This window comes from Staurois parvus, unplaced genomic scaffold, assembly GCF_062004578.1.
Source record: "Staurois parvus isolate SC_StPar_1 unplaced genomic scaffold, SC_StPar_1.0 ptg000242l, whole genome shotgun sequence".
NCBI classification, from domain to species: Eukaryota; Metazoa; Chordata; class Amphibia; order Anura; family Ranidae; genus Staurois; species Staurois parvus.
The window spans coordinates 1,567,439-1,588,534 of NW_028318038.1; positions in this window are offsets into that span (position 1 = coordinate 1,567,439).

Consider the following 21,096-nt stretch of genomic DNA (forward strand, 5'->3'; position numbering starts at 1 on the left):
GCTTCCCTGAAGCAGTTTGAATTTGATGCGCTGGGCAATCGGGAGCCAGTGAAAGGATTGGCAGAGGGGGGTGGCGGATGTGGAGCGGTTGGTGAGGTGGATGAGTCTAGCCGCTGAGTTCAGTATCGACTGGAGAGGGGATAGTGTTTGTTTGGGTAGGCCAGTGAGAAGGGAGTTGCAGTAGTCCAGGTGTGAGACGATGAGGGAGTGTACGAGTTGTTTAGTAGTGTCTGGGGTGAGGAATGTACGTATCTTGGAGATGTTGCGGATGTGGAGCCTGCATGATCTTGATAGTAATTGGACGTGAGGTAGGAAGGAAAGGTTTGAGTCCAGGGTGACACCCAGGACCTTGACATGTGGGGTGGTAGTGATGGTGGCGTTGTTAGTAGCGATGGACAGGATGGGGGGGCGCGGGGTGGGGGGAAGACCAGGAGCTCGGTTTTGGACAGGTTTAATTTGAGGAAATGGAGCGACATCCAGTCTGATATGTCGTTCAGGAGGTGGGCGATGCGGGCGAAGAGTGAGGGGGTGAGGTGGGGGGTGGAGAGGGAAATTTGTGTGTCGGCGGCATAGAGGTGGTAATTGAAGCCGTGGGAGTGTATTAGTTTGCCAAGGGAGGAGGTGTAGATGGAGAAGAGGAGGGGTCAGAGGACAGAGCCTTGGGGGACCCCTACAGAGAGAGGGAGAGATGGGGAGGTGGCAGTGTTACAGGTGACGCTGAAGGAGCGTTGGGATAGATAGGAGGAGAACCAGGAGAGAGCAGCATCCCTGATGCCAAGGGAGTGCAGTTTAGTAAGGAGGAGAGGGTGGTCAACAGTGTCGAAAGCCGCGGAGAGGACAGAGTAATGGCCATTCGCTTTTGCGGTTAGCAGGTCGTTGGTGATTTTAAGTAGGGCGGTTTCGGTGGAGTGTAGGGGACGGAAGCCAGACTGTAGAGGATCAAGGAGGTTGTTATCAGTGAGGTGGGCACTTAGGCGATTGTAGGCCAGGCGCTCAAAGAGCTTGGAAGTGAATGGTAGCAGGGAGATGGGTCTAAGGTTGTTCAGGTCAGTGGGGTCAAGGGACGTTTTTTTGAGTATGGGGGTGATGTGCGCGTGCTTTAGAGGGGAGGGGAAAGTGCCAGTGGAGAGGGAGAGATTGAAGATGTGGGTGAGGGAGCGAATGATAGAGGGGGGGGTGACTGGAGGAGCTGTGAGGCGATAGGGTCCAGGGGGCAGGTGGTGAGGCGGGCTTCAGTGAAGACCTTAGAGACCTCCTCAGGATAGCTGGGCTGAAGGAGCGGAGCGTTGGGGAGGTGATAATGTGCGGGGCATTAGGCATAGTGGGGGGTAGTGCGACTATGAGGTCGGAGGAGTGGAGGGTTGAGGGGTTGATGGAGGGCGGGGGGCTGAGTGGAGAGGTAGAATGTGAGTTGACAATGTTCTTACGGATTGCGTCAATCTTGTTTTGGAAATGATTGGCAATCTCGTGGGCGGTGAGTGAGATACTGGGTGGCGGTGGGGGGGGGAGAGAGCAGGGATTTGAAAGTGGAGAAGAGCCGACAAGGACAGGTGGAGATGGTGTTGATAAGGGTTATGAAATAGGCTTGCTTGGCGGCGTGGAGGGAGGTGGTGTAGGTGAGGAAGGCGGCTTTGTAGAGGGAGAACGCGTGAGGGGATCTGTTTTTGCACCATAAGCGCTCCAGCGCGTGACTGCGTCGTTTGAGACATTTCGTATGGTCGTTTTGCCAGGGTTGAAGCGGTCGGGGTCTGGTGTGACACGTGGTTAGGGGTGCCAGGGAGTCGAGGGCAGCCGACAGTGAGCCGTTGTACACAGTAGTGGCCAGGTCAGGGCATGACAGAGGAAGGATACTGTCATACAGACGGTCAGCTGCCGGGTGGAGATGGGTCGGGTTCAGATTGCAGAGGTTGCGAATGATGGTTAGACGCTTTGGGGGAGGGGAGTTAAGGGAGGGGGAGATGGAGAATGTGAGGAGGTGGTCATCAGAGAGGGGGAAGGGGGTGTTAGTGAAGTCGTGGGGGGTGCAGAGGTGGGAGAAAACAAGGTCCAGGGTGTTTCCATTGGTGTGGGTTAGGAGGAGAAGTTGGGAAGTAGCCGGGCTGTTGGCGTTGATGGGGATGTTGAAATCCCCGAGGATGATGGTCGGTAGCTCGGAGGAGAGGAAGAAGGGAAGCCAGGCGGCAAAGTTTAGGTAGAGGGTGCGGAACCAGGAGGCCGATAGATTACCGCAATCCTCAGGGGGGTGGGAGAGAAGAGCCGGATGCAGTGGGCCTCGAAGGAGGAGAAGGATAGAGAGGGGGGGTTAGGGAGGACCTGGAAGGTGCTCAGCGGTGGCAGGAGCATACCGACCCCACCGCCTCTGCGGCCGCTCAGTCTGGGTGAGTGGGTCCAGACGAGGCCTCCATAGGAGATTGCTGCAGGGGAGGTGGAGTCAGTGGCTTGGATCCAGGTTTCAGTGACCGCTAGGAGGTTGAGGGATTGGGAGACAAAGAGGTCGTGGATGGCGGTGAGCTTGTTGCAAACCAAGCGGGCGTTCAGGAGTGTAACCGAGAGAGGAGGGGTAGATGCGGGGAGGAGGGGGACAGATATGAGGTTGAAGGGGTTGCGGCAGCTGGCGGGAGCAGGGGGGTGCTGAGAGGGGGAGTGGGGAGGTGGGGGGCCAGGGTTCGGGGAGATGTCTCCGGCGGTTAGAAGGAGAAGGGTGAGGAAGGTGGCATGGGAACGGGATGCGCAGGAGCGTGTGGGTCTGTCAGTAGTAGCGTGTGGGTCAGCGGGGAGTGGAGTATCAGGAGGAGGTGGTGAGAGCCGTAGAGCGGAGAAGGAAGAAGTGAGGGTGCAATGTAGGGCTGTTTTGGGGGAGCAGGGGGGTAGAGGGAGGCAAGTTTGGGAATGGAGGGGAGGAGAACAAGGAGGAGGTGTGCAGGTGGCATGCTAGGGTGAGCGGAGTGCTGGGAGGAGGGAGGTTTTAGTCAGGACGTGAGGATGGGGAGAGTCCGTTATGCCATGTCGGAGTTCATCAGTGTCCATTCGTAGGGGGGGAGTGGGAGTGGTGGGCGGCTGGGTCCGCAGCTGGCTGGTTGCAGTCTGTGGGTGCTGTAGGCCGGCGTCCGTGGGAGTTGTGACACGGCGTCAGTGGGTACAGTGGTTCGGCGACTGGACAAGCCGTAGGGCGCTGTGTTTGGAGGTGTTGTAGGCCCGTCATCAGGGGGTGCTGGAGGCCCAGCGTCGGGAGGTGATGAGGGCCCGGCGTCTGGAGGTGCCGAGGGCCCGGCGTCTGGAGGTGCCGAGGGCCCGGCGTCTGGAGGTGCCGAGGGCCCGGCGTCTGGAGGTGCCGAGGGCCCGGCGTCTGGAGGTGCCGAGGGCCCGGCGTCTGGAGGTGCCGAGGGCCCGGCGTCTGGAGGTGCCGAGGGCCCGGCGTCTGGAGGTGCCGAGGGCCCGGCGTCTGGAGGTGCCGAGGGCCCGGCGTCTGGAGGTGCCGAGGGCCCGGCGTCTGGAGGTGCCGAGGGCCCGGCGTCTGGAGGTGCCGAGGGCCCGGCGTCTGGAGGCGCCGAGGGCCCGGCGTCTGGAGGCGCCGAGGGCCCGGCGTCAGGGGGTGCCGAAGGCCCGGCGTCAGGGGGTGCCGAAGGCCCGGCGTCAGGGGGTGCCGAAGGCCCGGCGTCAGGAGGTGCTAGAGGCCCGGCAGCAGGAGGTGCTAGAGGCCCGGTAGCAGGAGGTGGTGTAGGCCGACGTCTGAAGGTGATGTGGGCCGATTTCCAGAGGTGGAGTGGGCTAGGCTTTGGTGGGCGCCTCTGCCGGATGGAGCGGGGCTCAGGGCTGTGCGGTGGCAGGGGCATAGCTGAGTGGAGCACGGTGGGGAGCAGATGTGGCAACGGTGGCTTACCCACTCGGGGCCGATGGCGGCTTACCCTCTCCGTACCAGTGAGGGTGGTTGCTGCTTCCTTCTATCTGCAGAGCCCAGAGCGGGGTGTCTCGGCGACAATCCTCGGCCCTCCGTGGTCTGCCGGCCGGTAGGTAAGGCCGCGGCTTCAGGGGTCGTGGTAGGCCGCGAGTCGCCGGATCTCCGCTGGAGAGACAGCGGGCCGGAGGGCAGGGTGGTGGGCTTACGGTCCCTGGTGGGGTGGTGGGCTTGCGATCCCAGGTGGGGTGGTGGGTTAGCGATCCCTGGTGGGGTGGTGGTCTTGCGATCCCTGCTGGGATAGTAGCCTAAGGTCCCTGGTGGTTTGCAGTCCCTGGTGGGTAGTGGGTACCCCTGATTGTGTCCCTGGTGGCTAGCGGTGTGATGGCGGCTGGGCTCCCTGGTGGGTAGTGGGTGCCCCTGATTGAGTACCTGGTGTCCCGGGCATGGCTGGCAGGAAACACCACGGCATTGGGTGCCGTGGTAGGCCTCAACCCGCTTCGACCGGCCGGAGCTCTGCCGGAGGGACGGAGTGTCCAGGGCCCCTTCAGGGTGTTGGTGGGGACTCAGCGGCAGCTCGGGGGCCCGGGTGGTGGCGGATGGCAGCGGATGGAGTGCGGGGGTTCCGGAGCTGGCGGTCATGCGGCTGACTGCTGCTCAGTCCTCTGGCATTCTAGTAATGAAACTAAACACACATGTCTACTTAACACCCCTGTCTGTATGCTGCCATGGAGATAAGGGAAGAAAGGTTACAGTAGGCAAATAACAATTTCCCATTTTTACATGTTTTAGCTTGAAAACACACAAACGGGGTTCTTCAAGGGTGGCCAAATAAAGCAAGCAGGTCCAAGCAACATTTGGGAAAATCAGTGCTGCTTTGATGAAACAGATGAAAAGCAGGGACTCCTGTGGGGGTGGGGTAATGGGACAAAAACACAGGTTTTTTTCCCTAAAGTGGAAGACGTTATTGCATTACAAAAAGGCCGATATTTAATTTTTAACTGATCTGGTGTGACAGGATAATTGGAATATAATATTACAGGTAATTTACGCACAGCATATTTCAGTAAATATATAAAAACGTTAATTCTTTTCTATACCAGCCTTGAAAATTACCATTTAAAAAATTGCAAGTTTCAAAAATACATAAGATCCATGGGACGGTTAAAACAGTAATATTAGATTACAAATACTTTGTTTGAAACATAAGGGACAGCTTGCAGACACAGTAGATCCAACCTATGGTGGGAAAAGGTGTTGTGGCACCCAAGACAAAGAAGCCAAACTGTACCATCTGTTTACTTTTGATGAATCATACCGATAATTATTTCATAATGGTGTATAGAAACGCCAGTGGATATGATTGTATTCTGTGTATCTCAGAGGCCTAGGAAGAATTTAATAAGCCAGGGGAAAGTAGGCCATGTAATCAAATAAAACAGAGCACCCTCCTTTCTGATGGCCAGGTGTAGACTGTATATTGTCAACACAGCCCTCTTTCTTAATCTCAGATGCAGCCAATACTGTTTATGTACCCCAACTGCTGCTGCACAACAAACAGTTGTTCACCTGCCCAATATTTGTTTTGACTATATCCCCCTGGTTAAATTCTAGCCTACATTGTCAGGTGCAAGTTCAACCTGTTGGACTGAAGAGTAGGGCCGGCTGGGATAAGTACACTCCTTGGAGGAGCTCAGGAGTATTTGCACAAGAGCCCGAACCCACCAAGCTATCCTGCAGCTGTCAAAGGCAGCAGAGGTAGACCCTGTCCTGCAGGTCGCCCTTTCCCTTGGTGTGGCTGTGGGGCAGGGACTACCTCTGCCACCTATGACAGCTGCAGGATAGCTTGGTGGGTGTAAGCTTTGCTGGCTAGGGTTACTTACAGCACATCTCCACTTTGTTGCACAGCTGTGCCAGTTGGGGGCCGGCAAGGCAGGGACAAGATCATGATCTACCTGTCACCTACCTGCAGTCGACTGGTAGATTGTGATGCGTGGGTTGCTGGTCCAAGGTATTTCTGTCCTGACTTACTTAGTCCTTGATCAAGGAATCCTCCTACCATGGGGTGCAGTCTCCAGCAGAAACACACAGCTCTCCTGCCAGAGCTCTGTCTCCTCTCTCTCCAAAATGGAGACATAACAAATACTTCAGAGCTTCTCAAACTGCAACTTTGAAAATTCGGTGTCATTTCCATATCCAATTTCGTAAACACCACGGCAGGGCCTCGCACTGTAACACTAAAAAATTCAAGATAGATATTTTCACTATTTAAAATCTAGCAGCCACAGAGCTAGCACAGAAAGTGACCAAGGTGAGGACACCCATGTTATGTAAGAAATAATAAGAAATGCACTGCATACTGTATGTTGAAGGTGAATCAATTGTTTTGGGGAGGCATTGGAACCTAATGCCTATGTCAGGGGTGGACTGACAACTCATGGGGCCCCCGGGCAATAGGGGATCATAGGGCCCCTCTGTCCTCGTTCACATCCAAAAAAGCCTATGAAGAAGCCAGTGAAAGATACCAGGGGCATCTCATGGGGCCCCCTACGGACTCCGGGCCCTTGGGCAGTGCCCGAGTGCTCAAATAGTCAGTCCACCCCTGGCCTATGTAAGATGTGAGCTAAGATGAGAAAGTCTGGGGCAAGAGAGATTATTGCTTCAGGTACTGGAAGTGCAATGTAATTCATAGGATAACCATTTTTTTTACAATATTTGCCTGTCTATGGTAGCACTGAAGTCATGAAAGCAATTTCACATACTGGTGGAAAAAGTGTTAATTAAAGAATAATTTCAACTTTTTAGGAAAAAATTTGCAGGAAAAAAAATGTGCATTTATTATTTTTTTCCTGTAGAAGCTTGAAAAGCATGATCAGTAGATCAAAGGTGTAATGTCAGGCTTCTGCAAACAAGTCCTACAACTTCAGCCTGTACCTCCATAAAGGCTGTCAGTTTGAAAGCTATACAGGGCTTGTGACTGAATTACAAGGGGGTCATCAGCACCCTTGCAGTTCATTTAGAAGGACAAGCTGTCTGCTGCAGTTGCTGATGGTACTTGTAGTTCATTAATTCACAAGAAAAGATGACAGAGCCCTGTGTACCGAGTTTTTAAATTGTGACAATGGTCAAGGGGAGAAGATCTGTCACACTGAGGGGGGGATCGGGGGAGTGGTGGCAGGAGCTGGAACATGTTACAGATACAGGTGGAACTTGTAGCATGTTCCAAAAGGTGAACTTATCCTTTAAAAACCAATCCAGCTTTTTTTTTTTAGGTTTGGAAAGAGTGTGGAAAAGTTTTTATTATTATTTCTCCTTCTTTTAGGGTTGGGTGTCAGAAGAGAAAGAGAGGCAAAACTCCCCAATTACACATACAGCAATTATTTTGGTAAGTTGGCTAACGTTAGAACTTTTGTCAGGATGGCATTACTGTCTGTATTAGCAGATTTTGCAACATGCAATGGATCTAAGACTGAATTGAAAGTAAGGGGTGATCTCTATTGAGATGTAGACAGCATTTTAAGCCAAACAAAAATCTCAGCGGAAAACAGAGGAAATTAAAAACCTGACAAAGGTTCTAACCCCTTCTTACGCTGCACCAGATACATTTTCATTTTACCTACTTGCCCTCCAGAAGATTTACCCCCCCCCCCCCCTTCCTGACCAGGCCATTTTTTGCGATACGGCACTGCGTTACTTTAATTGAAAATTGCGCGGTCATGCCCACTGTACATAAATAAAATTTATGTCATTTTTTTCCCCACAAATAGAGCTTTCTTCCGTTGCTTTCTCACCACCACTGCATTTTTTATTCTTTTTGCTATAAACAAAAAAAGACTGACAATTGTGAAAGAAAAAAACAATATTTTTGACTTTTTGCTATAAAACATATCCAATAAAAAAAAATCGTCATAAATTTAGACCAAAATGTATTCTGCTACATGTCTTTGCTAAACAAAAATCCCAATAAGTGTAAATGAATTGGTTACGTGAAAGTTATAGGATCTACAAATGGTGGTGTATATATACTGGAATTTTTATTTATTTTTTTATGACTCACTGCAGGACTGCGGCGGGCATTCTGACAGGGGGGGGGGAACTGACTAACTGCCACTGACATCTCCAGTGACACTAATACAGTGATTAGTGGTAATAAAAAGCACTGACACTGTACTAATGACACTGGGCAGGAAGGAGTTAACATCTGTGGCGATCAAGGGTTAACTGTGTTAGGGAGAGATTTTATTGTGTACTGTGTTGTGTTTTACTAAGCAGACCTGCTATGTTCTATCTCTCTGCTGGTTGTTAAGGAGAGGGCCGGGAAGCCTCATCAGCTGTCAGTGGTTTCCCCAAAATCCATAGCAGACCCTTATCTAATTGCGTAGCCCAGCAGGTCAGGAAAGGGGCAGGCGCAAGCAAGCGCCCCCCAGAACCATACCAGGCCACATGCCCTCAACATGAGGACGGGTTTTTGGGGTTGGGGGCCATGTTGATGAGGACAAGTCTTTTCACACTTTTAACAGCATTTTAACTTTTTAAACATTTTAACAGGTCACGTTACATTGTAACATAGGACCCCTTATTTGATAGCAGCTTCACAAGTCTTGCATCCATTGAACTTGTGAGTTTTTGGACAGTTTCTGCTTGAATTTGTTTGCAAGATGTCAGAATAGCCTCCCAGAGCTGCTCTTTGGATGTAAACTACCTCCCACCCTCATAGATCTTTTGCTTGAGGATGCTCCAAAGGTTCTCAATAGGATTGAGGTCAGGGGAGGAAGGAGGCCAAAGCATGACTTTCTCTCCTTTTATCCCCATAGCAGCCATTGATGCAGAGGTATTCTTTGCAGCATGAGATGGTGCATTGTCATGCATGAAGATGATTTTATTACGGAAAGCATAGTTCTTCTGTACCAGGGAAGAAAGTGGTCAGTCTTAAACTCCACATACTATGCAGAGGTCATCTTTACACATTCAGGGACCCTAAAGGGGCCGACCAGCTCTGTTCCTATGATTCCCGCCCAAAACATGACTCCACCACCTCCTTGCTGACGTCGCAGCCTTGTTGGAACAGGGTGGCCGTCCACCAACCATCCACTACTCCATCCATCTGGACCATCCAGGGTTGCACGGCACTCATCAGTGAACAGGACTGTTTGAAAATTAGTCTTCATGTATTTTTCTGTCCAATGCAGCCGTTTCTGCTTGTGAGCATTGGTTAGTGGTGGCCAAATAGAAGGTTTATGCACAGTTGCAAGACTCTGAAGGACTCTACACCTTGATGTCCGTGGGACTCCAGAGGCACCAGCAGCTTCAAATATCGGTTTGCTGCTATGTAATGGTATTTTAGCAGCTGCTCTCTTGATCTGATGCATGGATCTGGCAGAAATCTTCCTCAATGTGCCTTTATCTGCACGAACCAGTCTGTGCTCTGAATCAGCCACAAATCTCTTAATAGTGCGATGATCACGCTTAAGTTTTCGTGAAATATCTAATGGTTTCATACCTCGTCCAAGGCATTGAACTATTTCATTCTTTTCGGCAGCAGAGAGATCCTTTTTCTTCCCCATATTGCTGGAAAATGGTGCTCTGCTTAATAATGTGGAACACCCTCCTTTGTTCGTTTTTCATTAAATTGGGCTCACCTGCCAATCTAATTATCATAGGTGTCCGAGATTGTTTTCAGTGATCAAAAGAGCCCTGATACACAATGCCATCCATGAGTTACACTAAAAAACAAAATATTTAATCTTCGTGACACTTAAATAGAATTTGCATAATAATTTGGAACAGGGTATATATATATATATATATATATATATATATACATACACACACATATATATATACATATATACATATATACATACACACACATATATATACACATATATACATATATACATACACACACATATATATACACATATATACATATATACATACACACACATATATATACACATATACACATATATACATACACACACATATATATACACATATATACATACATACATATATACATACATACACATATATATACACATATATACATACATACATACATACATACATACATATATACATACATACATACATATACATATATATATACATACATACATACATATACATATATATATACATACATACATATACATATATATATACATACATACATATACATATATATATACATACATACATATACATATATATATACATACATACATACATACATATATATATATACATACACGTGATTTTGCGCACCCGTGCCGCCCCGGAGCAGTATTTCTGCTATAGGGTGGTCGGGAAGTGATATTGTTTTTTTTACTTTCTAGTCTCAGCAGGGAATCCCGCTGACAGCAGATGAGTCATTGTTGTTAAGGACGCCACTGGCCGCCCACTCCTTAACAACCAGAAATTCTGAATATACAAAAGAAAAAAATTGGGGGGAACCCACACCATTTTTTTTTTTTAATGTTGGCTTTTTTTTATGCTATTCTGAATAAACAATACTAAAAATACAAAACAAAGTCCAAACTTCCAAAAACAAATTGGTCCAATATTGAATCAATGGACCAATTCATTTTTGGAATTTCGGAATTTGTTTTGTATTTTTAGTATTGTTTATTCAGAATAGCATAAAAAAAAAGCCAACATTAAAAAAAAAAAAAATGGTGTGGGTTCCCCCCCAAAATCCATACAAAACCTTTATCATGCAGCCCAGCAGGACGAGCGAGGGCCCCCCTCCTGAACCATACCAGGCCACATGCCTTAACATGGAGGGGTGCTTTGGTGTAGGGGGTCCCCCCCCAAAAGCACCTTGTCCCCATGTTGATGTGGACATGGGACTCTTCCCCACAACCGTGGGCGGTGGCTGTGGGGGTCTGGGTCCACTGACAGTTCTTAAATATCAAAGGTGACCTGTCAAAGGGTGACTTGTAACATCATAGACCCAGCATACCCCAGTCAACGTCAGCAGGTGACCCCCGCCCCTTGGATATTTAAGAACTGTCAGACTGAAAAAAACCTAAAGAAAGAAAACAAATGCAGCCACCACTTCCAAGGATTGGGAAGCTTAGCTTTCATGTACAATAGCAGCTCCTAAACTCAACTCCATAAAAGCTTATGTGTCCATGTACAGAGTTGAGGAGCTGCCGTGTTCAGGTTAAACCTCCCTCTCCTGAACGCAGAAGAATCACGTTCAAGACAGGAACGGTTTGACTGCCAACCAAAGGAAAAAGCAAAACATGGCAAAATGCAGCAAAACACGGCAACCGTGGTACCACGTTTTTGCCATGATTTGTGTTGCCAGCGATCAGGGTGGGCTTGTGTACATGAAGCCCTAAACTGCAATATATTACCTTTTTTAGTTAGGCTTTTAATCCCGCTTTAAGTTGCTTTCTTTGTGTGAATTCAGTGTTGTTTCCTAATAAGTAGAACTGACTTCCTGTGTTCCTTATGGTATAAAGCAGTTGTCTCCAAACTGTGGCCCTTTTCTTGCCTTTATCCAGCCCTTGGGGCACTATTCATTCCAACGAGAACTATTCTGCCTGCTGACACCAACAATGGGGCAACATTCCTGCCATTGACATCAACAATGGGGTACTATTCCTTCTACTGACACCAACGGCGGGTCACTATTCTTCTGCCTTATACCAAAGATGGGGCACTGTTTAAACCCACTGATATCAGGAAAATGTCTATTGCTGCTGACCACAGTCCACCCCCGTAAAGTCTGAAGGACAATAAATTAGCCCTTTGTTTAAAAGTTTGGAGACCCCTGGCAAAAGGTGATCATTTTAACCACTTGCCATCCTGAGGATTTACCCCCCTTAATAGCCAGGCCTCTTTTTGTTATTCGGTGCTGCACTATTTCAACTGATAATTGCGCGGTCATGCAATGCTGTACCCAAACGAAATTTACATCCTTTTTTCACACAAATAGAGCTTTCTTTTGGTGGTATTTGATCACCTGTGAGCTTTTTATTTTTCATGCTGTAAACAAAAAAAGACTGAAAATGTTGAAGAAAAACAATATTTTTTACTTTCCGCTATAAAAAATATATAGTAAACTCAAAGTTAGTCATAAATTTAGGCCAAAATGTATTCTGCTACATGTATTTGGTAAACAAATCCCAATAAGTGTATATTGATTGCTTTGTGTGAAAGTTATAGCGTCTACAAACTATGGTATAGATACTGCAATTTAAGCCATTTTTTTGCTATACAGCACTGCACTAGTTTAACTGACAATTGCGCAGTCATGCAATATGGTACATAAATTAAATTTGCGTTCTTTTTTTCACACAAATAGAGCATTCTTTTGGTGGTATTTGATCACCTGTGCGATTTTTATTTTTGGAGCTAAAAACAAAAACAGTTTTGAAAAAAAACAATATTTTCTCATTTCTGTCATAAAAAATATCAAAAAAACTCAAATTTTGTCATAAATTTAGCACAAAATGTATTCTGCTACATATGTTTGGTTAAAAAAATCCCATTAAGTGTATATTGATTACTTTGTGTGAAAGTTATAGCCTCTACAAACTATGGTATAGATAATGGAATTTATACAGCTTTTACTTTCTGACTGCCCATCATATTTCTTGAGGTGCTAAAATACCAGGACAGTACAAACACCCCCAAATGACTCCTTTTCAGAAAGTAGACACCCTAAGCTATCTGCTGAGAGGCATATTGAGTCCATGGAAGATTTATTTTTTTTTCCACAAGTTTTTGGAAAATGACAAAAACATTTTTTTTTTAAACACAAAGTTGTCATTTAAATTATATATTTCTCACACAAGCCATGGGTATATGTGGAATTACACTCCAAAATACCTACTGCTACTTCTACTGAGTATGGTGATACCACATGTGTGACAACTTTGGGAGCCTAGCCACACACAGGAGCCTGAAATCCAATGACCACTTTGAAAGCCTGAAGGTGTGTAACCTCCTCATTTCACTTCCTCACTACCTATTACAGTTTCAGAGGCCCTGAGATGACAGGATAGCACCAAACTCCCCCAAATTACCCCTTTTTGGAAAGTAGATACCCCAAGGAATTTAAAAAGAGGCATGGTAAGTATTTTGCAGATCTCATGTTTACTCGCAAGGTTTTGAAATATAAAAAAAGAAAAAAAATATGTTTTTGTTTTCTTTCTTCACTTTCCAAAATCTTGTAGCAACAAACGAGATCTGCAAAATGTTCACCATGTTTCTTATCAAATTCCTTGGGGTGTCTACTTTCCAAAAAGGGTCATTTGGGGGGGTTTGGTGCTATCCTGGCATTTCAGGGCCTCCAAAACTGTGATAGGTAGTCAGGAAGTGTAATGAGGAAATAAAGCCCTTTAAAAGCCTGAAGGTGCTTATTTGATTTTGGGGACATGTACTTGGCTAGACTGCCAAAAAGTCTCTCACATGTGGTACTCCCATACTCGGGAGAAGTAGCAGAATGTATTTTGGGGAGTAAATCCACATATACCCATGGCATGTGTGGGCAATAAATCATTTAAGTGACAATTTTGTGTAAAAATAAAAAAAACATTTTTTTTTCATTTTCCAAAAACTTGTGGTAAAAAAATAAATTCTTCTATTGACTCAACATGCCTCTCAGCAAATAGCTTGGAGTGTCTACTTTCCAAAAAGCAGGCATTTTATGCCCAGCATTAGAAGTTTATGCCACACATCACTCACTCTTCTAACCACCTGAAGCCCAAGCCTTTTCTGACACTTTTTGTTCACATGAAAAAAAAATCTGTATTTTTTGCTAGAAAATTAATTTGAACCCCCAAACATTATATATTTTTTAAATCAGACACCCTAGTGAATAAAATGGTGGGTGCTGCATTTTATGTCACAAAGATTTTTCAAACGCAAATATTTTGAAAAAGATACACTTTTTTTACTTTTAATGCACAAAAACACAATATATTGGCCAATTATTTGGTAAGATATAAAAGATTATGGTATGCCGAGTAAATAGATACCAAACACGACATGCTTTAAAACTGTATATGCCCAGTGCAATGGCGACAAACTGCATACATTCTTAATATCCATAGACAACACTTTAAAAGCCTTTACAAGCTACCATTTTAAATTTACAGAGGAGGTCTAGTGCTAGAATTACTGCCTTGATCTGACGTTCGCGGCGAAAAGTTATTTAGATTTTTTTGATTTTTACACTGTCTCATTTTTTTTTTTAGCACTTTTAATGTTATCATAGGGAATGCAAATATCTACAACTTCAATGATACTGTAGATATTTCCTCTGCCTTTACATTATCTAATCTCATCAAAATCAGTGTGAACAGATGCTTTCCCAATTTAGGAATGGCGCTGTTTATATATCCTGCGAAACTGAAGTGATGAAATGCTTGTAGCTTCCAATTTCTTAGACTATAGAGATGATTCCGGTCTCTGATCAGCTCTATGGTCAGCTGGCAGAAACACCGGCTGCATTTTCAGGTTCTCCTAATGGCACAGGGCTGCCCAAGAAGGCCGTGGGAGGCAGCGGGGGAGGGGGGCATTGTCTCCCGCTGCTTGTAAAAGCAATCCTGCAGCTAGCCACTAGGATTTATTTTACATGAAAGCCAATTGCCAGCTGAAAAAAACAATACCAGGATGATGCCTGCAGCTGTAGGCATCATCCTGGTATAACCATTCAAAGTCCAGTGATGTACCAGTACGCCGCTGGTCCTTGTTCGGTATATATGCTCTTTTTTTTATGCAGCCTGTTGGATGAATGAAAAAAAGAGAAGAAATCTCTGCCAGAAAAAGTGTGTTGTATGCCCACCATTAGAATATATCGCTCTGCATCCACCCACTTCTAATAGTGGGCACACATTAGGTTGTACGGTGCCACATACGGCAATTCCAAGATTGTACAAATGTCTAAGTAGTGGCACGCTTGAATAAAAATTTTCCACTTATAAGTGGTACCAAATATGGAAAAAGGATGACACCAAGTCCCAAACTATCTTGCCACTACTCCCCATGTAAATCCCAAACTTATATGTATAGCCTGTTGCCCTCTCACAGGTCATCTGGGGACACTATACTAATGTGAACGCTGGAATAGTGCTGATCTGATCAAAGATATTGATCCGTACAGACACTATACTAGCAATGAAGGTTTATTGTGTATGAGCATGTTCAACTCAAGGGGTTGGAAATCAAGGGGTTAAATGATTACTGGTGCACTGACAGGCAATCTGACTCTATCTGGGAGGGACGTGAAAACCACGGGCGTGTGAATCATGTATATATACGTTATTTTGCGTACCCGTGCTGCCCTATAGCAGTATTTCTGCTACAGGGTGGTCATGAAGCTGTTAAAGATGAAGTTTGCATTACGGCGCTGCGTTATTTTAACTGACAATAGCGCGGTCATGCAGTGCTGCACCCAAATGAAATATACATCCCCTTTTTTTCCCACGAATTGAGCTTTCTTTTGGTGGTATTTGATCGCCTGTGCGTTTTTTAGTTTTTGCGCTATAAAAAAAAAAAAGACCAACAATTTTGAGAAAAAAAAACAATATTTTGGACTTTTTGCTATTAAACATGTCCAGTAAAAAATGTAAAAATCAAATTTCATCATAAATTTAGGCCAAAATGTATTCTGCGACATGTCTTTGCTAAAAAAAAAATCCCAATATGTGTAAATTTATAGGTTTACATGAAAGTTATAGTGTTTATAAGTGACGGTATAGATACTGTAATTTTTTATCTATATACTAATAATGGCGCAGATTAGCGACTTATGGCTGCAATCAGCTACTTATAGCGGGACTGTGGCTGGCATACAACTGGTGGTGTATATATACTGGAATTTTTATTTATTTTTTTATGACTCACTGCGGGACTGCGACGGACATTCTGACACTGGGGGGAACTGACTTGATGTCACTGACATCCCCAGTTACACCTATCAAGTGATCAGTGCTAAAAAAAAAAAAGCACTGACACTGTACTAATGGCACTGGGCAGGAAGGGGTTAACAATGAGGGTCAATCAAAGGGTTAACTGTGTGATGGGAGTGTTTTTCTAGGGGGCGGGGGAGGGCTGTGCTTCACTGTAAGCACACTGATCGGGATGGCGGTGCTCCGTCATCCTGAACAGTGTGCCCAAACTAACAGGGAGGAGAGCTGTTGGTAAACATTGCAGCCCTCCTCCCTGTCGGTGATTGCTATTATTCTCCGGGTGCCGGTAGGGCGGGCATGCGCCTTGTGTGCGCCCCCTACCCGGAAATGCAGCACTGTTCTGTGGGCGGTCCTTATGTGGTTATTGTGAGCTGAATTACAGAAGCAGTAATGTTTGTCAACACTGTTCAGAAACATGACTCAATAGTACAATGTAACATTACTGTGTATTTACTCTGCTTCATTCATATAAAATTCACAGAGGTGACCACTGATCTGCATTTGATGTCAGATAAGGCAGTCATGTGACTTTGGACATCAATGTCACATGACAAGTCACAGCCCATTCTTTTCAATGGCAAATTGGTGCAACAACTTTGAAAAGGTGCCTGCACTACTTTGGTTTGATATTTGATGTGACTTAGATCCACTGAGTGTAAAGTTGGATCAAAGTTGCACTGAAAGTCGCAAGTTGTGTGATTTTGGAGTCCCGCTAGTGTAAATGGAGCCTAAAGCAAGCTTACAAATAAAAAAAAATAATGTAATTCTGTTTAACCCCTTATTAACTGTTAGTTAGCCCTAATCACCATTAATTAACTTCTGCCCCTGTCCCCCTTAGCTACCCTTAACCCGGCTTTAAACAATAGGATTTTCTTTCCTGCAACCATGGGTTGATTCCCCCATCAAAAGAATCAGTGTTGATAAGGGAATTCCTCCCGCAGAGCTATTGTGTTCTCCTGGATGGATGATGCAGGAAGCATCCTTACACAGCTGCTGGCAATAATTGCATGAAAAATCCAACAAGTTGGTTGTACCCAAGTCATACAACAATCGAACTAGGTACAATCATCTTGTCCATAAATGGTTAAAATTTTGGCCAGTCCCTGCTGAACCAGACAAGATTTAAACCATCTATGGCTGGCTTTAGTCTTAATCAACCTTAATTCCCACCTTCTCTACGCTCCCCTTCAGCAATTATTTTTCTGCTTATCTTATTACCTTTTGGTTTAAAAAAAAAATAGTATTTAAAGGGTAAGTTTATTTTTTAAAAAAAATTAAAAGGTGACAAAACAACCTACACCCTCCCCACCCCTCCAAGGCACGCTGTACTTACCTTTCTGGGTGATGACCTGTCAGGGCAGGAACGCTGGAATGGGCAGGCAGGCCTATGGTACGGTCACGCTGCGACTGACGACAGCCACTACCCACAGACCAGAGCCCCTCAGGGCGCGGAGTCTAAGCCCCAGGCTACCCTTCACCAGGGCCCCTGATGGTGGGGATGGACTTGACGCAGCCTGAGACCAGGTCGCGGCCCCCGAGTGACCCCAGCCGCGATAACGACTGCCGCCAATGGCGTACAGCTGGTGGGAGCTAGATGGGAACACGAGTAGAGTAGTCAGACAAGCCGGGTCAATAACAATGGAGCAGACAGTACTAGACGGTAGGCAAAGAATACTCAGGTTACGGGCCGGGTTCAGCAACGGAAGGTCAGGTAAAGGGTTAACACAGAGAGTAGTCTTGTCCAAGCCGAGTCGGTTACCAGGAGAGCAATGGGAACAACACAAGAGCTTGCAACAGGGCAACATACAGGACACAAGTGCAGAGCACACTTGCAGACAGCAGGTTTAAATGTGCTCAACCACACCCTTCTGAGGAGGAGCCGCAGAAGCCTGAAGGCATAAAGGTTCCCACCATGCTTTGCAGAAAACCAAGATGGATGCCAGCTCATGGAGATGCACAAGCTCTGAAGAAAGGTAGGACCTTGACATGACCTGTCAGTGCCCATGCAGCTGGTTCAGTAGTCCACGGATTTGAATTCCTACTCTTCTCCCCCTTCTTTTTGCGCGGTCTCTGGGATGGACCAGAGCGATTCTCTGTGCTAACTAATCAGAATCAGCTTGATCCATCCCAGAAGCCCTACAAAAAGGGGAAGAAGAGTGGGAATTTCAAATCCCCGAACTGCTACAAAGGCTGTTTGGGCACTGACAGCTCATCACCCACTGAGGTAAGTACTGCTAGGACCAAGGGGTGGTTTAGTTCACCTTTAAAAAAAAATTTTTTATTAGTATTTGCTTTATTCCTTAATTTTTTTGGCATGCGAAATGTAAAATTTAAAAACAAAAACCCCTTTTTTAAAATTTGTAAATTAGTTTGCAATGCTTTACCGAATTTGTAATTTTATCATCATTATAAACAGGGCATACGATAGAATACACATTATACTACAGTTACATTATTCTTTAAAAAACATTCATCAAAGTTTTAAAAAGTGTGTGTTTTGTATGTAGATTGCATAAGAAAGAAAAATATTTTTGCACAACAGTATCAGCAAAAGAGAGAAAAAATTTGATGGAAAAAAAATAAGCAAAAGAAAAAAAATTCCGTTGATGTTATACTTTGTTCACACTTTGTGATCAAGATAAAGTCAGATTTAAATACATTGCTGATTTTTCTTCAAGTTGCAAATGAATAGACAGCTTTGAATAAGAATACTTTAGAAGTGCTGATCTCTTTATCATCATGCTTTAAGGCACCGTAAAACCCAGCTGAAGTGTTTCTTTTTACAGTAGTTATGCAGTCAGACTGCATAACAAGTTAAGAATGTTTTTTTTATGTGCATGTATAGGAAATTACCCTATGTCAGCAGCACACTGGAGAGCTAGACCACTTCTCTTACATAGAGTGCAGCAGTCCTGGATTTCAATGGTCCAACTCCTTTCACAGAAATGTAATCAACAATGCTCCCACTCAAAGGGAAACTTGTTTACACATATATGCATGTACAAGGGTTGTAAAAAATGCAATTACCTTAAAGCGGTTCTAAAGGTTCAGATTTTTTTTCATTAAAATACTAAACTCATACTTACCTGCTCTGTGCAATGGTTTTGCACAGAGCAGCCCCAATCCTCCTCTTCTTGGGTCCCCAGCCAGTGCTTCTGGCCCTTCCTTCTTTCAAGTGTCCCCAGAACAAGCTGCTTGCTCTGCGGGTACTTGCACGTGCTCACTCCCGAGCCGCTTCTGTGTGTCTATGGGACACAGAGCATGGCTCAGTCCTGAAAAGCCCCTTCTCCCCCTTCTTACTGGTTGAGATTGACAGCAGATGGAGCCATTGGCTCAGTCAATGAGGAGAGAGAGACCCTGGACAGCAGCCATTCTCGTGTACATCACTGGATTGAGATTGCGCTCAGGTAAGTATTAGGGGGGGGGGGGGGCTGTGGAAGGGAGCTGCACACTGAAGGGTTTTTTTTAACCTTCATGCATATTATGCATGAAGGTAAAAAACTGCATGGTATTTTGCCATTGAGTAGTATGAAAATTGTAAACTTAAAAGTGAATCCCATTGAAGTCTGTGGAGGGAGTGAGATCTTGAAAATCAACTCTGACTATTAAAAAAGGCAAAGTATTGTCAAAAAAGTGCATGGGTCACTGGGCGCTGCCATGGACATGTACCAATGCAAAAAAATTTAAAACATGGACAGCACAGTGGCTAAATGATTAGCACTTCCGCCTGGCAGTACTAGGGTCATTGGTTTGAATCCCAACCATGGCACCACCTGCCTGGAGTTTGCATGTTCTCCCTGTGCCTGCGTGGGTTTCCTCTGGGTACTCCAGTTTCCTCCCATATTCCAAAGATATGCTGGTAGGTTAATTCAATCCTGTCTAAATTGGCTCCAGTATGTGTATGTATGAATGTGAGTTAGGAACCTTAGATTGTACACCCCTTGAGGGTTAGGGATCGATGTGAATGTACAATATATATGTAAAGCGCTGCGTAAATTGATGGCACCTGAAATAAATAAAATAAATAAATAAAAATACCGTACAGGGAGAGGGTCTACCTTTTTATGTGACTTCAAGAATACCATGGGAAAACACTAATGTTTCTAATTACATGCTTGAAAGATGCCTTTAGGTGTTATGGAACAGTATTATCTTCACAGACATTGTTAGCGACACCATATTCTGGCATTACATATTTTTGATGTGCTATTGAATTTTAAAATTTTACTTTTACCTTAACCTAAAGTGGTTGTAAAGGCTAAAGGATTTTTACCCGAATGCATTCTCTGCGTTAAGGTAAAAAAACCTTTTAGGTGAAGTTCCCCCCCTGCCCCCCTAAATACTTACTTGAGACCATTCTAGATCCAGCAATGTGCCCAAGAGCACCACCTGCTATCTCTCTCCCTCTTCACTGGACTCAGTGAGAGCAGCAGAAACCATTGGCTCCTGCTGCTGTCGATCAAATCCAATGACAAGGGAGCAGGGGGACAACACCAAGCCCAACTGTGTGTGTCACCAGATTAAGCCAGCACGAGTACCCCCAACAAGTGGCTTGTTAGATGGGTACCCAGAAGGCAGGAGGAGGCAGGAGCGCCAACGGGGAGCCCTAGAACAGGTGGAGGTGGAACAGGTGCAACCCAAGAGGAGAAAGGAGTGCCAACGGGGAACCCTAGAACAGGTGGGGGTGGAACAGGTGGAACCCAAGAGGAGGAAGGAGTGCCAATGGGAACCCTAGAACAGGTGGAGGTGGAACAAGTGGAACCCAAGAGGAGGAAGGAGCGCCAACGGGAACCCTAGAACAGGTGGAGGTGGAACAAGTGGAACCCAAGAGGAGGAAGGAGCGCCAACGGGAACCCTAGAACAGGTGGAGGTAGAACCCAAGAGGGAGCACCATTGCAAAGAGCAGGTAAGTATAACAAGCTTATCATTTAAAAAAAAAACACACACAAAAAAGAAAAAGATCCTTTACAATCACTTTAAAAACAGCAGCACTCCAATCAGGTTGATTTAAAAAAAAAAATGACATCGTTTTGGCTGTGACACCTCATTTTTATCCAGGAGGTAATAGGCCTGAATTGAACAGTGGAAATAGCAGCCATAAAGCTATAGATAAGTCCTCAGCTTTTCAGTAAGTGGCCAGTGGCATATCAGTATGATAGTATGGTTTATGGACTGCTTTTATTCACAGGAGATGTGTTGGGGTGCTGGCAGGGACAAGAAGGACATTTTTTTGAGAAGCTTCAAGAGGGATGTTTCATCCACTCCCTG